At 32.4% G+C, this 18,414-nt stretch overlaps 2 protein-coding genes across 4 annotated transcripts in view; one reads left to right on the plus strand and one right to left on the minus strand.

Annotated features, from left to right (window-relative positions):
• Positions 1–18,414, minus strand: part of LOC139485637 (protein YIPF5-like) — an 83,957-nt gene that overhangs the window by 14,755 nt on the left and 50,788 nt on the right. The window lies entirely within an intron of this gene.
• LOC139485635 (leucine-rich repeat-containing protein 24-like) overlaps positions 1–18,414 on the plus strand; it is a 43,893-nt gene that overhangs the window by 292 nt on the left and 25,187 nt on the right. The window contains exon 1 of one of the 2 annotated variants that reach the window (XM_071270259.1): positions 17,464–17,592. The exons of the other annotated variant lie outside the window; for it this stretch is intronic. The gene's annotated coding sequence lies outside the window, so the exon portion shown is untranslated. Of the gene's footprint in view, positions 1–17,463; positions 17,593–18,414 lie in introns of those variants that run through there. 2 annotated transcript variants of the gene reach the window in all.

Below are 18,414 nucleotides of genomic sequence, written 5' to 3' on the forward strand. Positions count from 1 at the left end.
TAGTTAGGTGTCTGAAAACTATCAAGGGAAATTCTGTGAGATGGTTCCTTTTTCAATTGAAAAGAAATAATCCAATTATATTTTTCATCTGATATTGGTCTGTTATAGATTTTGTATGTTTCTTTTTGGGGTTTCAACCATGTTAGAGATTTCAAAGCATGAAAATGCAGCTTTTGAACAGCTGTTAGTTTGTTGTGGAACATATTAGACTCATGGGGGGGGGGGGGGGGGGGGGTAACATAGTATCATAAGTGCTGTTAATTCTATCCTTTACTCTGAAGTTCTTTTTCAACTCTGCTTTCTTCTAATTCTCCATCCATCATTTTTATTATGTTCTTAAAAGAGCCTGCCTTCTTTATAATGCTAATAAAACAAAACAGGTGAAATTTACCAAACCATTTTTGTCATAAAAATTAAAAAAAAACCAATTTCATGAAGTATTTATGACAATTGCTTCATAAACCTTGACTTTTATCTCTTTATAATAGCTCAATTTAACACTTTGTTGGAAAAGCATTGTGGGAAAGTGAACATCCAACTTAATCAAGATATAATTTACATATAACAAATAATCCGATTTATAATGCCCCCCTTTTTTTGTCAAACAAAAGATTACGTAACACCATTTTACACCTGTTTACCTTTGACGAGTATTGATCACCTGAACAGGTACAAAACCCTTTGATCTACAGGAAACAGCATGTAAATTACATATAGGTACTGATAGAAATGTACATTTTATTTGACATTGCAACATTAAAGTACCTGTTAAATTACTTAACAGGTACAATTTTAATCATTTACTTCTATTTTAATGCTTTTCTCATTCAATGGTGTTAAAGTATATCTATTTTAGACAGTGGTTGTTTTGTGTTGCCTAGAGTCAACACCCATAATGGATAATACAAAAACGAACTGAAAAATAAACATTGTCTAATGGTTTTGCAGGACAATGCCAATAAAGGAAAATAGTATGCAATAAAACCACCTTTAAAATTCCATGAGTAATTAATAGATAGCTGCATGGATCCTAAATTATGTAATGGAATGGAAATCCACTTTTGTTCTTTTCCCCTGGTATAAAGTGAGACTTTAAGTGACTCATTTTAAGTAAAAACCCTCTAAGCTTTAAAAAAGTGTTTTTTTTCTCTAGATCTACCAAAAAATGGTCAGAAACCAGACACTTTTTCTTTTTTATGAAGAGAAAAAAAATATGGATATGCTTGTATCGCAGCTTTCGTCTTGCCGTAGACAATGGAAGTAGTAGATCTTTTTGGTGGTACGTACTAGTACTATAACTTTAGTATGAACATGAAAGTATTAAATTGACAATACAATACCTATAAAGAAGGCATTCATATACACCAAGGTCACTTTCATAAGGTGACATAAACCTTCTCTGCCAAAATACCCCACTTGTAGAAGGTCTGCATAAGTTACTACATAACAATTCTAATACTAACTTTACTAAGGGTGCTGAAAGTTTAACGGGCTTAATTCCAAAAGGTTACATAAACATATAACCAAGGACAAAGCCTTGATTTTCTGATAGTAAGTTCTTATCATAACAAGAATGTTAATCCTCATTCTAATCCGGGATTACTTCCAAAGTGACCACCATAAATCTTATTACATTATTAAACCTTTCAGTGGTTTTAAATATGTGTGATATAAATCTTATATTAAACCATTAATAAACTCTAAAGGCCACTTGGAAGGAAAAGGCATTACGATAGGTATTGACAAAGGTTAAGTGGCTATCTACAACCCTCAGTAGAATAGAAACAGTATATTCAAACCTTGGTGCCTTGAAAATGTGTTAAGGCCAAGAACAATAAAAGCTTAGTCTTCATAAATCAGAGTTCAGAACCCCTAATCTGGCCTTGTCTTATATCCTATACACATTCCCATATAAGTCTGTAGGCGAGTATAAGTAAAATAATCATGACATTAGGATAGGTCAGATTAAACAAAGATTAAAGAATTCGAAAAATAACATTTACTTTTTAATAATGTTTGAACCAATTTAGTTTTATAAAATTATTATTCTAGCAAAGGCATTAAAGATGTATTAAAACTTCTTCCGATACTTAGATTTCATTTGAATTTTTATGAGCTATTTCTGATTGACAACTGTCATGTGTTTTTTGTTGTGTTATGAGATTATCTTTGCGTTCAGTACCAACATAACAACGAAGTTAACTGCACTTAATGTTCATTAGGTCTATCGTAATTTAGTCAACATTTTGTTTGTTCCATGTGTCGACCATCAGTCTGTCCAATAAGATTTTTTCTGCTATTACTTTGTGGTGTATTTTCAGATCTGTTTACAGAATAGTGGCTCCCCGTTCAAAATGCTACACTGGTTGACCATCATGTTATCATCGCTGACCATTGATTACCATGGTCAAACAATGGTTGATCATGATCAAACTGATGATTGCTGACCATTCATATATCTTTCCATGGTTGGATGTACTTTACACCATGGTCAACTATGGTCACCATGGATTTTCATCCTTTGAGACCATGGTCAACCATCTATACTACACCATGGTCAACTATCTATACTACACCATGGTCAACTATCTATACTACACCATGGTCAACCATCTATACTACACCATGGTCAACCATCTATACTACACCATGGTCAACCATCTATACTACACCATGGTCAACCATCTATTCTATACTACACCATGGTCAACTATCTATACTACACCATGGTCAACCATCTATACTACACCATGGTCAACCATCTATACTACACCATGGTCAACTATCTATACTACACCATGGTCAATCATCTATACTACACCATGGTCAACCATCTATACTACACCATGGTCAACTATCTATACTACACCATGGTCAACCATCTATACTACACCATGGTCAACCATCTATACTACACCATGGTCAATCATCTATACTACACCATGGTCAACCATCTATACTACACCATGGTCAACTATCTATACTACACCATGGTCAACCATCTATACTACACCATGGTCAACCATCTATACTACACCATAGTCAATCATCTATACTACACCATGGTCAACCATCTATACTACACCATGGTCAACCATCTATACTACACCATGGTCAACTATCTATACTACACCATGGTCAACCATCTATACTACACCATGGTCAATCATCTATACTACACCATGGTCAACCATCTATACTACACCATGGTCAACTATCTATACTACACCATGGTCAACCATCTATACTACACCATGGTCAACCATCTATACTACACCATGGTCAACCATCTATACTACACCATGGTCAACCATCTATACTACACCATGGTCAACTATCTATACTACACCATGGTCAACCATCTATACTACACCATGGTCAATCATCTATACTACACCATGGTCAACCATCTATACTACACCATGGTCAACTATCTATACTACACCATGGTCAACCATCTATACTACACCATGGTCAACCATCTATACTACACCATGGTCAACCATCTATACTACACCATGGTCAACCATCTATACTACACCATGGTCAACCATCTATACTACACCATGGTCAACCATCTATACTACACCATGGTCAACTATCTATACTACACCATGGTCAATCATCTATACTACACCATGGTTGGTCATGGTTAAACCATGGTTGGAAAATGCACATCAACATATACATTTAAAAAAATGTAATATTTGCCACTGGATGTTAAACACCAATCAATGCAACCTTCAAACCAATATAACAGGTGGTTGTAATAGGGTCTTTTTACATTCATTCAAAGCTATACAACTCAAAGCTTTTCTTTATTTCCTTTTGAAACCGATCATGTTCAGTATTTACTTTAAGTTCAAATTATTGGGTCACCTCAACTGTTGAAAAGGTCTGTCCAATATGTAAGGACAATTCCATTCATACAATTATGTCAACATTTGCATACAGCTTATATAAGATCAAAGGACGGGAAAGGTATCCTTAACTCAACTATTTATCTTAGCTTTTCATTTTTATAATTTATTGTTCAATGCAAACAACTTGTTGTATTAAATCAAATAAACACACAACTATGAACTGAAAGTTCTAACTTTGTCTTGGCTTTTCTTGTGTCTATTAAAGAGTGAGTATAATTTTTTAACGTTTTAATTTCAAATTTAATATTATTTTTTTGCAATAAAACTATAAATGCACTTTTCTGCAACAAAAATGAGACTTTCTTTAACACATAGAGAGTTCAGCACATTTCAAATACTAGTATTAATATACAAGAATGTGCAATTATTACGACCACTATTTTTGCAGATATAATAAATGCTTATAAATTTCCCCTGTCTATGTGCAATAGTTTTCAACCATGGTCTTATGGAGATTGTTGACCATGGTGATCGAGTGTATAAGGTTTATTACTATGGTCACAAAAGTGGAAAATCATACTTGACCATGGTAACCATTGATGACCATGGTCAATTAAACCATGGTTGAATGTGCTTTACACCATGGTCAAGTATGGTTTTAGGTAACCATGGTTGCATCTTGACAGGAATAATTTGTTATATATATTGCTTTTGTTGATTCAGGCATATAGGGTATACAAATATTTCTATACAACTAATGTTTTGATTAAAAATTTTGATTCTCAGTTGAAACTAATTTCAGTTTTCATATATGAAGTTTAAGCTTTAAAAATATAATCTTACTGAAGTAGTTCTTTTGGAAAAACAAATATAAATGGTATTTTAACTGAACTTTTAGAAGCCGTTTGGAAAACATGACACTTGATCGGTCAGTGAGTCTCCTATCAAATAGTAATTACTTCACCACTCTCAGTAAATGACCCTTTCTCATCATAGATCACATATCAATGTTTGACCACACAAATTACATGGTCAATTGATATAAAAGATTTACAAATCGTCTCAGTGGCTACTGTCTAAATGACCACTAGCAATTACATTGCTGGACTTTTTATTGACTTTCTATCACTTGAACATTGGAATACAATTGTATATGATAGGTCTTGTAACTAAAGAAATTGGTTTCCCACAGTTTTTATTATGTTCCATTCTAGATGGTATGTCAATCTTATATTTACTCTATTCTACAGAATCTAGCTTTATTGCAATTTAATCTGTATTATATGTCTACAGACCTCAAGGTCATTTTGGAAGTATTGATGCTTTTATAACAAGTAAAATTTCTCTTATATGGTATTGTTTGACACAGGGTGATGCTCTGAAGATACCTATAGGGGTTATTTTCGCGGGGTGTCAAATTTCGCGGATAGAACAAAATAGACAAATTAAATTCCGCCAAATTAAAAGTGAACATGCAAAGGTATTGATAAAAGTTTGGAATCTGCCAAAATAATAACCGACAAAATATTTCGTATAACTTATTCAATGAAAATCGTGAAATTTTACACCCACTATATATACGGTATTTTATTATAAAAAGATAAATACAGGGTAAGTACAATACCAAAGCCTTAGTTTTCATTAAAAAAAAATTAAATAATGCATATAGCTCTTCTAAAAACATAATTAACTGTTGCTTTTGACTGAAGGCTCTACAGTACAGAATGAGATTTAAAATATCAAGAATAATTTCATCTGTCATTCCCAAGAATTGATCTGGATATCAGTATGTTTGTTAAGTATTTATTGAGTATCAATGACTTTGTTATTCCCAAATCATTTATCAGTATAAGCATTGTACTTCAGAACTGTTTATATGACAGGGTAATTGCCAAATTATTGATAGGTCTAGCCAGAAGAATGTTCTGACCACTGTTTATCTATTTATTTTTAATAATTAATGTTAATTTACTAATTATTAGTTAATCTGTTAATAACTGACAAACTGTAGACACAGCATGTATTAAACTTGGCAGAATAATAGCTAGGTGCCTTTTAGTTTAACCAGAACAGGCTCAAATATTTAGCTGACACCATAAAAAGACATTGGCTAATCTGCATAAGAAGAAATTGCCATTTGAATTTGTGAACATGTCTTATTAGTCTTTGGTCACTGTGAAGACCTCCAATAAGTGTCAATTTTTTTCTTTTTTTTTGGCACTTCAATTTTCAATAAAGAATTTTACGTTTTTTCATTTGGTGTAGGTTGATAATTGTCTACTAGTAATTATACCTGTGTGACATCTCCTTATTGAAATGAAAATACTGATATATCATTATTAGGAAGCCTTGAAAAGTTTTATTGAAATTCAAGAAATATTGGTTTCCTTAGTGACAGAATGAAGAGGGTTAATTAAAGGCTTTGAAAAGCTACTGTCATTTGATATTCTAATTAAAGAAAACATGAATCTCTATGTTTGATAAACCTGCTTTCTGACAAGAGCCATTCTGAGGTTCTAAGAGAGTGGACTATCTTATTGACACACACAATACTGAGGCTCTGAATAAAGAGTCTCAGTACATTAAGCTTTTCAAAGGGCACAATTCTAAGGCTCTTTCAGTTAAAAGACAATGAACTGCTTTTACAATCGCAACTCTTTAGCTCTTCAAGGGCCACATTATTACATGTAGTTCACATTTGAGCAGTAATTTCTGAAGAACAATAGTGAATGAACTAAAGCAACCATGAGGTTTTGACAGTCACAATAGTGGAAGAATAGGAAGTCGGCAACATAAACTGAAATTGTTTTATAAGGTAACTAACTGGCAGTGACAGCTATGTAAACATTAAATCAATAATAATTCTAAAAGATGTTAACTGCAAGCAAGCATTTCAATAAAGTTTACACAATAGGAAGAAAAACTCTGAAACCTCAACTCAATCAATGAAATTCATTAGAAAAACAGCCTACTTTGGTCTAAAGCAAGCAAATTAACAGGTCTTCAATCATAAGGAATATTATGATATCAATTTAATTATAATCAGTCAAATGTTCTACTTAAAAGTTGGTGTCTTAAGGAAAACTGACTGTACCCACTTTGAAAAAAATTCTAATTAAAGTCAAGAAATAAGTTTGATTTTTTTCATTATACCATCTTCTGTGCATGTTATTCTTATCATTTGTAATCTTCTTCACATATTTTTTTATGGTGTTTGTTCTGAAAGCTTGTGAGATTTTTACAAATCGACATGTTAGTCCGTACTCAAGTGTACAGAATAGCACTACCATTTGTAGTGTATCCATATAAAAGTGAGAAGATGTGTTACAGTGGATTCATTATTACTCGTTGGATAACAATGTTCATGCATTTCCTGGATACACGTGAACCATGAAATTAAATGTTCAACGAATAAGAAGTTTATTAACGGCTGGCATGCTGACCTCGTCAAAACCATGAAATCAAAGATCCACGAAGACACAAGTTTTCCTTAATCCACGAAAATTGTTACCCACGAAAACAAATGAATCCACAGTCATTCAGATTGCCAATAAGACAACTATTAAAGGTGCCACCTGACACCAAATGATGTAAAAGTTAACCACTAGGGTCACTATTATAACTAAGGGCCTTCAACAATGAGCAAAATCCATACCACAAAGAAAAATTATTAAAGATATCCTTAATTCATCCGGGGTTTCAGGTTTTTTCATGGGCTGTCTGCTACAAATATATTCCCTGTTAACAATGACTCAATTCAGGTATCTAAAGTACCGGTAGTGTGGATCCAGGGTAAAACAAACCGTGTTCTGCCTAGCTCTTAGTAAAAGGCCTGCCAATTAAATTTGCAAAAAATAATTATTTCAGTCAGTGAGTCTAATGGCTTTAGATTGTTTTTTACTGTTATATCTCATCATAGATTTTGGTCACAGTTTCTTTGTCAGAATCAATTGAGATTTTATGCAATCTTCCTAATAATGACATAATTTCTCAATTCATTAAGTGGAACTGAAGGATTGAGGAATGGTTTTATACAAAATAAAGTCAATGTAAATTCAGACAGAATGAGATTTATTGCATCTAAACACTAAGGGTTTGTGACATTTAAAATCATTGTACATGTTTTTACTGGATTACAGATGTTTTTATCTAATTTATTTTCAAAAATCAATAAGAAAATTGAATGAAATTCAACTGAAAAGTAAAAGTAACTAGTTCATATTGACTGTTCATTAATCAAACAAGGTTATGTGGTACTCTAATTAATATAGTACAAAATAGTAGAGTTCTTAAGAAAACTTTTCGGAAGCCAGGATATAAACAAATGTAAAACATAATTGACCTTGATTTTATTCATTTTGAGTTTACAAAATATATATATGTACATGTAGATAAAAATATATAAAAAAATAACATTTGCTAGTTATTTCTGATGACAACAAAAAATGCTGTTCTTATTAGACAGTAAATTCTTTATTTTTGTGTACTGAAATTTTTTATATAATTAAACATAATGGCAGGACAAAGATGCACTTTTAATTTTTTGTATCTTTTGAAATGCTGTATTGATATCAAAATTTAACAGCAAATTCGAAATTGACTAGTATGCATGTTGTGTGTTGCGTGTTGCATGTTGCATGTTGCGTGTTGCATGATGTTCCATTATTTCTTTTACAGTTTTTGTAAAATTGGATGAATTTTTGGATATACAAATACTTTTTGTAATTTTTTTTATCAGTCATCGTATGTTCACCCTTATATATATGACATACATCATGGAGTCTGCACTTTTATCAATATCTGTCTTTTAATTAAAGTTTAAAATACTGTCATTGAGCTTAAGTTTGTATTCCTTTCGCTTTTCTTCTTTTTAAAATAAACCATTTCACATGGGCATTCCTTAATTTTAATTGTTTTTAATTGTTGTATGACCCCATACAACAATTGATCATTTCACCTTTAGCTTGATAAGTTGTTTATTTATGTTAGCCGAATATAAAAATCTCTATGTTGAGAGAAAATCTCTGTCATTGAAAATAATTAACAGGTCATAAAATTCTATCAAATTATCCCATATCATCTAATTAATACTATAGATCAGTCTCCAGAATCCAAGTTTTGATGACTTTTGTTGATAGATTAATTATAAATTTCAAATGAATTGAAGTATACTATGTCAACAGATAGTTTCATGTATGGTCCATTTTATGTTACCAAGCATAATATAGTGTAGAATAAATTTGACTCATACACATTTAGTTATAATATAAACCTAAAAATTGAACCTCGTGTACATTTAACAAATGAATATTTAAAATGTTTAGCCTTTATTTTTTAGATTCTGTTACTTCACACAAAAAAAGTTAAATTTACAGACACTGGTAAAAAAAATGCAAAAATTGGGCAACTTGTATTAAAACAATTTTATATGATCTTGGAATGAATTATTATTGGGACAACCAATGGGTACTTTGTTTGGATAGTTCCTTTTTACTATCAACCAAACAACGGATATATGATCAAGTTAAACACGAGTTGCATTTCACGCTTGAAACATCACCAAAGGGTAGAATATATAAGTATATTGTTTCAAATGTAGAATTACAATTTTATTTAAAACTAGTATCTCAATTGTTTGTAAAACAATTGAAAGGTCTTTCCTGTAAAAGTGATGTTTTCGTAATGTACCTTGTACGACCTTTCGTTTGATATACGACAAGCATAGCTTCTGAAACTTTCCACTTTTAACACTTAATGACCTCATCCGCCTACATTTTTGAGATCGGAATTATGATATAAATAATATAGAGTAGATGAGCTTTCATTTGATATGCAACAACGTCATGTTCTAGAAAGTTTGATTTTTGCACTTAATAACCCTATCTTACTAATTTTTGGAGGTCGAGAATTTGATATTTGAAATGTACACATCATGATCTTTCAATTGATATACAACAACCCTATCTTAAAAGAATATTTATTTTTTGCACTCAATGACCCCATCCAACCCATTTTTAGGAGACGTCAATTTGAAATTTGAAATGTACGCTTTATGTTCTTTCATTTGATATGCGACAACCTTACAATCTGAGAAATTTGAATGTTTGCACTAAATGACCCCACCCGTCCCCCTGGGATTAAAAGGGGGTTTAAAGTTTTCATTTTTAAGTAGAGTTTATTAAGACCTTCAATTTGATATATCAGATGACCCTATTTGACAAAATGCCCAAAATGATGCAATATCAACTATATAAATAGAAGTTATGAAACTTACAAAGTCAATGCAAAACTTGAAAATTTCAAATTGATTTTTTGGTGTTTTTTTCCATGGAATATTTTTGGTATTTAGTCAAACATGTAATTATGTTAACCTCTTCAATTTCTAAAACATTTTAAGAGGTAAGCTCTTGTTAATTCAGAAATACATGCCTCCGCTCGAAAAACTTCAAACTGCATTATCTCTAAAACGACAATAGATATCTCAAATCTGTTAAATGGTAAATGATCTACAGTTGAAGGACAACATTATAGAAAAAGAATTAGGACAATTTCAAAGTTCACCAAGGTCATAATGAATCATCAATTATATGATGCAATACCAAACTTAAGAACCGAAAGTCGTAGAGACATGGGACTACCACCATTCAACTCAGGACCACTTGACCTTTCAAATATCACAAGGTCAAGGTCATAGTATAATGTGAAGGTCAAGGTGAAATTTCATCATGACCTGACATTGACCTCAAATTGAAGGTCTTGAACTACTGATCATCTTTGCAGTTTATAGTAGGTTGATATCTGATACCTTTAAAAAGATACACACACAATACTATACTTTTAAGAATCATCCCGTCGTAACTTTTGAACAGACAGTCGGACTCTTTTGAGCTCAGTGTATAAAATGTAGAGCTCGTCGAGAGGAACATTTTATACGCTGTAAGTATGCAGCAAACTCTTATCGTTTTCTTAATATGAAAGCTTGAAATTGCAGCGTAATTTTTTTTTGCACTCGGTGACCTTTGACCTTGGGTGCAAATTGAAGGTCACATGAACTTAAGATTATTGGTGTAGGTCCCAAGTCTTTACGACTTCCGGTTCTCGAGATACAATTTTTCAAAAATTGTGTAAATTTTTTCAAGGGAAATTACTCCTTATAAGGGTTAACAACAAAATAATTGTATATGTTTATTAACATTGACATCTGGCCTTGTACATGTTGCCGTTTTCAAATGGATTCTATCTTGAAAACTTTTTGAGAAAAATATAAAAGAAAGAAATTGCTTCAAGGGGACGTAACTCTCATAGGGAATTAAGAAATCCTTAGCAGCCTCATATGGTAACAGATCATGATGAGGTCAAACTTTTGTCCAAATAAAGTCATGATATCTTTAAAAACAACGAGGGGGGGCCATGTCGAAAAAAAACAATAAAAGAGAGATAACTTCTAAAGGGGATGATGAAATCCTTCACAGCCTCATCTGGTAATACTTCATGATGAGGTCTACCGATGGTCCATATTTGGTCTTGATAACTCCAATAGAAACGAGGGGAGGCCATGTCAAACAAATGCTGGATGAGAAAAAAAAAAAAAAAAAAAAAAAAAAACTAGTATCTCAATTGTTTGTAAAACAATTGAAAGGTCTTTCCTGTAAAAGTGATGTTTTCGTAACGTACTTTGTACGACCTTTCGTTTGATATACGACAAGCATACCTTCTGAAACTTTTCACTTTTATCACTTAATGACCTCATCCGCCTACATTTTTGAGATCAGAATTATTATATGTAACATAGAGTAGATGAGCTTTCATTTCATATGCGACAACGCCATGTTCAAGAAAGTTTGATTTTTGCACTTAATAACCCTATCTTACTAATTTTTGGAGGTCAGGAATTTGATATTTGAAATGTACACATCATGACCTTTCATTTGATATACAACAACCCTATCTTAAAAGAAAATTTATGTTTTGCACTCAATGACCCCATCCAACCCATTTTTGGGAGACGTCAATTTGAAATTTGAAATGTACGCTTTATGTTCTTTCATTTGATATGCGACAATCTTACCATCTGAGAAATTTGAATGTTTGCACTAAATGACCCCACCCGTCCCCCTGGGATGAAAAGGGGGTTTAAAATTTTCATTTTTAAGTAGAGTTTATTAAGACCTTCAATTTGATATATCAGATGACCCCATTTGACAAAGTGCAAATAATGATGCAATATCAATTATATAAATAGAAGTTATGAAACTTACAAAGTCAATGCAAAACTTGAAAATTTCAAATTGATTTTTTGGTGTTTTTTTCCATGGAATGTTTTTGGTATTTGGTCAAACATATAACTATGTCAACCTCTTCAATTTCTAAAACATTTTAAGTGGTAAGCTCTTGATGATTCAGAAATACATGCCTCCGCTCGAAAAACTTCAAACTGCATTATCTCTAAAACGACAATAGATATCTCAAATCTGTTAAATGATAAATGATCTTCAGTTGAAGGACAACATTATAGAAAAAGAATTGGGACAATTTCAAAGTTCACCAAGGTCACAATTAATCATCAAATATATGATGCAATACAAAACTTGAAAACCGGAAGTCGTAGAGACATGGGACTATCACCATTCAACTCAGGACCACTTGACCTTTCAAATATTACAAGGTCAAGGTCATAGTAAAATGTGAAGGTCAAGGTGAAATTTCATCATGACCTGACATTGACCTCAAATTGAAGGTCTTGAACTACTGATCATCTTTGCAGTTTATAGTAGGTTGATATCTGTTACCTTTAAAAAGATATACACACAATACTATACTTTTAAGAATCATCCCGTCGTAACTTTTGAACAGACAGTCGGACACTTTTGAGCTCAGTGTATAAAATGTAGAACTCGTCAAGAGGAACATTTTATACGCTGTAAGTATGCAGCAAACTCTTATCGTTTTCTTAATATGCAAGCTTGAATTTGCAGCGTAATTTTTTTTTGCACTCGGTGACCTTTGACCTTGAGTGCAAATTAAAGGTCATATGAACTTAAGATTATTGGTGTAGGTCCCAAGTCTTTGCGACTTCCGGTTCTCGAGATACAATTTTTCAAAAATTGTGTATATTTTTTCAAGGGAAATAACTCCTTATAAGGGTTAACAACAAAATGATTGTATATGTTTATTATCATTGCCATCTGGTCTTGTACATGTTGCCGTTTTCAAATCAATTCTATCTTGAATACTTTTTGAGAAAAATGTAAAAGAATGAAATTGCTTGAAGGGGACGTAACTCTCACAGAGAATGATGAAATCCGTAGCAGCCTCATATGGTAACACATCATGATGAGATCTAACTTTTGTCCAAATAAGGTCATGATATCTTTAAAAACAACGAGGGGGGGCCATGTCGAAAAAAAACAATAAAAGGGAGATAACTTCTAAAGGAGATGATGAAATCCTACACAGCCTCATCTGGTAATACTTCATGATGAGGTCTACCGATGGTCCATATTTGGTCTTGATAACTCCAATCGAAACGAGGGGAGGCCATGTCAAACAAATGCTGGATGAAAAAAAAAAAAAAAAAAAAAAAAAAAAAAAAAAAAAACAGGAGAAAAACAATAAGGTCTTTCCTCGCGGAGAGGAAAGACCTTAAAAAAAAAAAAAAACCAGGAGAAAAACAATAAGGTCTTTCCTCGCGGAGAGGAAAGACCTTAAAAATGTATTCCTGTAATAGCTTGTAAGTGGATAACGAGAATTCGCCTGTCCTCACATAATCTATGCATTGAAACTGGTCGTTGTTATGGAATAAGTAGAAATAGTAGAATGTGTATAATGTGTGATAAAGTGTAGTAGAGGGTGAATTTCATTTTATTTTACAATGTACAAATTATAATGATATGCGTAAGAAGTTTATCAAGAAATATTAAAGGACCGTCAACTTATAAATTAGTACAAAATTATTGCTTTCTGTTGAAAACACTAAGGAACTCTGTAATTTAGGAAAGTACTTACTCTATGCATTTAAGTGCAGGAATAATATTTTAGACCTATGTTAATTATATGTAGTTTGAGGGGGAGGGTTAAGATCTCACAAAAATGTATAACCCCGCCAAAATTTTGCGCCTGTCCCAAGCCTCTGGCCTTTGTTAGTTTTGTATGATTTTAAATTTTAGTTTCTTGTGTATAATTTGGAGTTTAGTATGAAGTCCATTATCACTGAACTAGTATACATATTTTAAGGGGCCAGCTGAAGGACGCCTCTGGATGCGGGAGTTTCTCGCTACATTAAAGACCCATTGGTGGTCTTTGGCTGTGGACTGCTCTATGGTCGGGCTGTTGTCGCTTTGACACATTCCCCATTTCCTCTCTCAATTTTATTGAAACTCACAAACTGTATAATATGTGACTGATATTTCTGACGTTTGTTATCTATGTGTATGTTAACGCTATACAACTTGTAAACTGTATATTTATGCATATTATACTGATAAACTGTATTGTTTAAAGTAAATAAAGAATTAACTTTATCCTTTAAGTCAACATTCAACATGCAACATGCAACATGCAACACGCAACACCGCAACACGCAAACATGCAACACGCAACATGCAACATGCAACATGCAAAATAGCAGTACCCAGCAAATTCTTATTTTTTGAAAGAATAAACAGACAATGTTCAGCTCAAATGATGAAAACAAACTGACAAATTTATTGACACGGCAAAAACTGTAAATATCAAGTTTTTGCAATTAAAAAACCAACCACAAATATTTCTTTGATTGAAGCAGATGTGCTAGACAATAATAAATCTGTCATTAAAATATTCATGGTCAGTTTGATCTGACCAGTGGTCATAACTGACACAGCATTGTCCTCTTGGTCATGGTTAATCTACCAATTAAGTTATCCCAGCAGGATAGGGGCTGTATCACACATGGGGTTTAATTAGAAACAAGGAGGAAACTTTCAGCACTATTGTTCACACTTTATTATTAAACAAAGTCAAAGAAAGCTAAGATTGTTCTGGTCATGTGTTAGGGTCACAAGGAAAACTGACCACTGCTGGAAATAATTGTGCATTTCCTTTGAATGATATAAAAGCAAAAGGAAGCCTGTGCAATTACTTTTCAATGAAATTAAATGCAAAGTTCCATTTGAAGAGTTTCAGCCTAATTAGTGTGATTTGATGCCTTTTTCATTGGGGAAGTTTAACATTTGATGAATTTTCACAGCTTTTCAGTGGATTATACTGCTATCTAATTATAGTAAGTACAATAATGGATAATGGAATTTATTTCTGTAAAAGTTACTCAGAACAAAGCTAGGTTTGAAATCCTCTATCAGAGATTACTGTGTACAATGTATTATAGCTGCCTCTGTATTCATTTTGTTAGCTCAGGGGCGGATCCAGCCATTTACAAAAAGGGAGATGGGTTCCCAACCGAGTAAAAAATTGGGGAAAAACGGGGGGGGGGGGGGGGGGGTTTCCAACAATATGTCCCCTTCATGAAATTTAAAGAAATTGATTGTCAAAAAAGAGGAGGTTCCGTTACCCATGAAATTCTCCCCCTGGATCCACTTCTGTAGGTGAGCAATATTGGTTTTTTTTTTGGTTGTATTCTTATTAAAACCAGTCTAATGGTACATGTATCTGAGTGTTATAGGGTACATTCAGTTGAATAGACAAAGTTCAAAATTCTATTTTTTTCCAATCAATTAATTGTTTCCTGGATCTGTGTCAGTTATCATAAATTTCAGCCAAACTTTACATTCAAATCTTTAATTACTGCTATTTAGATTCAGCTGATATAGTACACGTTTTGTTTAGGAGCCAGCTGAATCCTGCCACAGGTTGTAGGATTTTCTCCCTGAGTTACGAAGACCCATTGGTGCCCTCTGGCTGTTTTCTACCCATTAGTAGAGTTGTCTTTTTACACATTCTCAATCTTATGTTTTGGATGCCAGAAAATTACATTAGAAGGTAAACATATTTGGGAAATTCAACCCATTTGTTGTTTTGTGTTATGATACCACACGAATCATCAACAGCTTATGTCACCATAAAAACATTAACTAAGTCAACATCATGGTTTCTGCCAGCTGGTGAATATATTTTTGTTGTTAAATAATATCCAATGAAATAAATTACCACCAGCTGCTCTGAATAACCGTAAAAATGTACTTTACCATGTTTATACTTGACAAAATAGAAAACAAAACATTTGTTAAAAAATAATAATAAGATACCTTACAAGACAATAATAAGTAGACTTGGACAGATATAAAAAAAAATTGCCCTCTCCCTTTTTCCCAATCTTTTTTACTTGAGACTTAATTTGTCAGAGAGCTGGGACCAAATAGGACACAGATTTTTCTTGTAGACATAAACAAAGATCTTCCATATAGCATATATATACCATGTATACACTAAATATATACAAAGACTCTTACTCTGATAATGCTGATACTTTTAAACGTTCCTAATTGTTTGCTTAAAAATCAAAATAGAACAACACAATACTTAATGTGATGTGGTCTGAAAGTCTAATCTCCCATTGTATGCATATATATTCAATCTTTGTACACATGTACAGTTGTCTGAAAATAGTACAAATATTTGAAAATGCAACTATATATATTCTGATTGATTCTGGTTTTATACTAGCCTTTTTGGGGCCCTTTATAGCTTGCTTACATCGGTATAGCTGTGTACTAAGGCTCTGTGTTGAAGACCGTACTTTGACCTATAATGGTTTACTTTTATACATTGTGACTTGGATGGACTGAGTTGTCTCATTGGCACTCATTCACATCTACTTATATCTATATAGTAATAGTCAGGTGACTTAAATTGTATAGTGCTTCAAGTTTTAGTTGAAACAAAATACAAATGTTCAAATCATCAATGAACAATAATTCATTCTATTTTTCAAAGATTTATCTGTCAACTTCAGACAAAATAAGACATGAAAATCTTAAGTCTAATATTGACCAAGGAATCAAATGACATTTTATTTGTCAAAAGATGATTGATAGAACAAGCCTATATACATACAGACATATTATAGTCTGTAATTCTGATAAGTTTTTAATATTGATGGCTGAATTTTAATCCATAATCATTTAAACTTTTAACCCTACAATGCATTCCAAGTAAGCCTCAGATATCACAAACGCACCTTTTGTGTTTTCAAGAGGTCATAAGTATATTTGCTAATAAAACTATTTTGTTTGCAGGAAAGCCTGTAAAAATGGATTTCATTTATATCAAAACATAAAAAACCACCTTAAAATCACATGCGATTTAGATATGATAAATTTGGGACCTGATGCTTGACATGGTCTCGCTGCTCTAACATATGCAATTTTCAAATGTGCGACAGTTTAAACTGCATGTGTTATTAATTTAAGTATACAGATTCTGAAGGCAGAGAATTATTAAGTTTAAATTATATTTGATTCCAATTTATTGTAAGGATAGGTTTAATGAAGCCCCAAATTGTATCTTCTCCTTAAATTTCTAAATTCCGACATTCAAGATATAAAATGTACACATGAACACATGCAAAAACCTGCTGTTTCTTAAACACAATACAATTTTTATTTTGCATGGATACTGAAGAATGTAAAGTATTGATAAATGCACCCTGGGAGATTGACTGATTTAAATTCAAATTTTTGAAAATGCTGATTAGATTATTACATCATTTAAACTCGAATCTTCATTAATGGAGGTAAGGAAATTTATCCTTTTTTCTTCTTCAAATTATCGAAAGATTAATCTAATGATAGTCATTTATCTAATTGCAGACTAGATTTTTTCTATTTCATTTCTTTTATGTAATACATTGAAACCTGTCAACCACTTTCTTTCCAATATATCATTATTGCCAAATCATTCTATATCCACAGAATTCAACATGCGATTACATTTTGAAACCTTTCAAATAAAATTGTCCATGAAATTTAAATTACCAAATGGAATGCAATTAAAACATGGTTAATTAAAATAATTTGATTGTAATCAATGATATAATATGTAATTTTGTGACTTAAGGTGAAAATACCTGCAATTAAATGTCATTTACACCTGCATGGGGTGATTACCAAACATAAAAAATGTACAATTGTATTTCCTTGTGTCTGACATCTTACAAAAATAAATACTTTATAGTCAGGGTCCTTACATTCATTACATTCTACAAGAGACATGTAGTAAGGGTGTAAGATGAGTGAATGTTGGTCTTGTTGATGCATAGGCAGATCCAGGGGTGGGGAGGATGGAATTGGTTGATTATATAGGGAATCATTGAAACATGTCCAGAGCTGGGCCTCCTCAGGTCAGTCAGTGGGAACCTGTTAAAAAAGTTCTGGATCTGCAACTGTGATGCCCAGGGTTAATTCTGATAACAATTAAATTGAGATGTAGCTTGATTTCCAATGTGAGAAGTCTATGATTCAGGCTTGGTCTTCAGACATTCATTGCCTATAGGATTTCTTTTGTTTTCATGAGTGTAGTAGAATTATGACCCTGGTTGACAATGGTTTGACAAAAA

The sequence above is a fragment of the Mytilus edulis genome, chromosome 8 (genome assembly GCF_963676685.1).
Source record: "Mytilus edulis chromosome 8, xbMytEdul2.2, whole genome shotgun sequence".
Classification (NCBI taxonomy): Eukaryota; Metazoa; Mollusca; class Bivalvia; order Mytilida; family Mytilidae; genus Mytilus; species Mytilus edulis.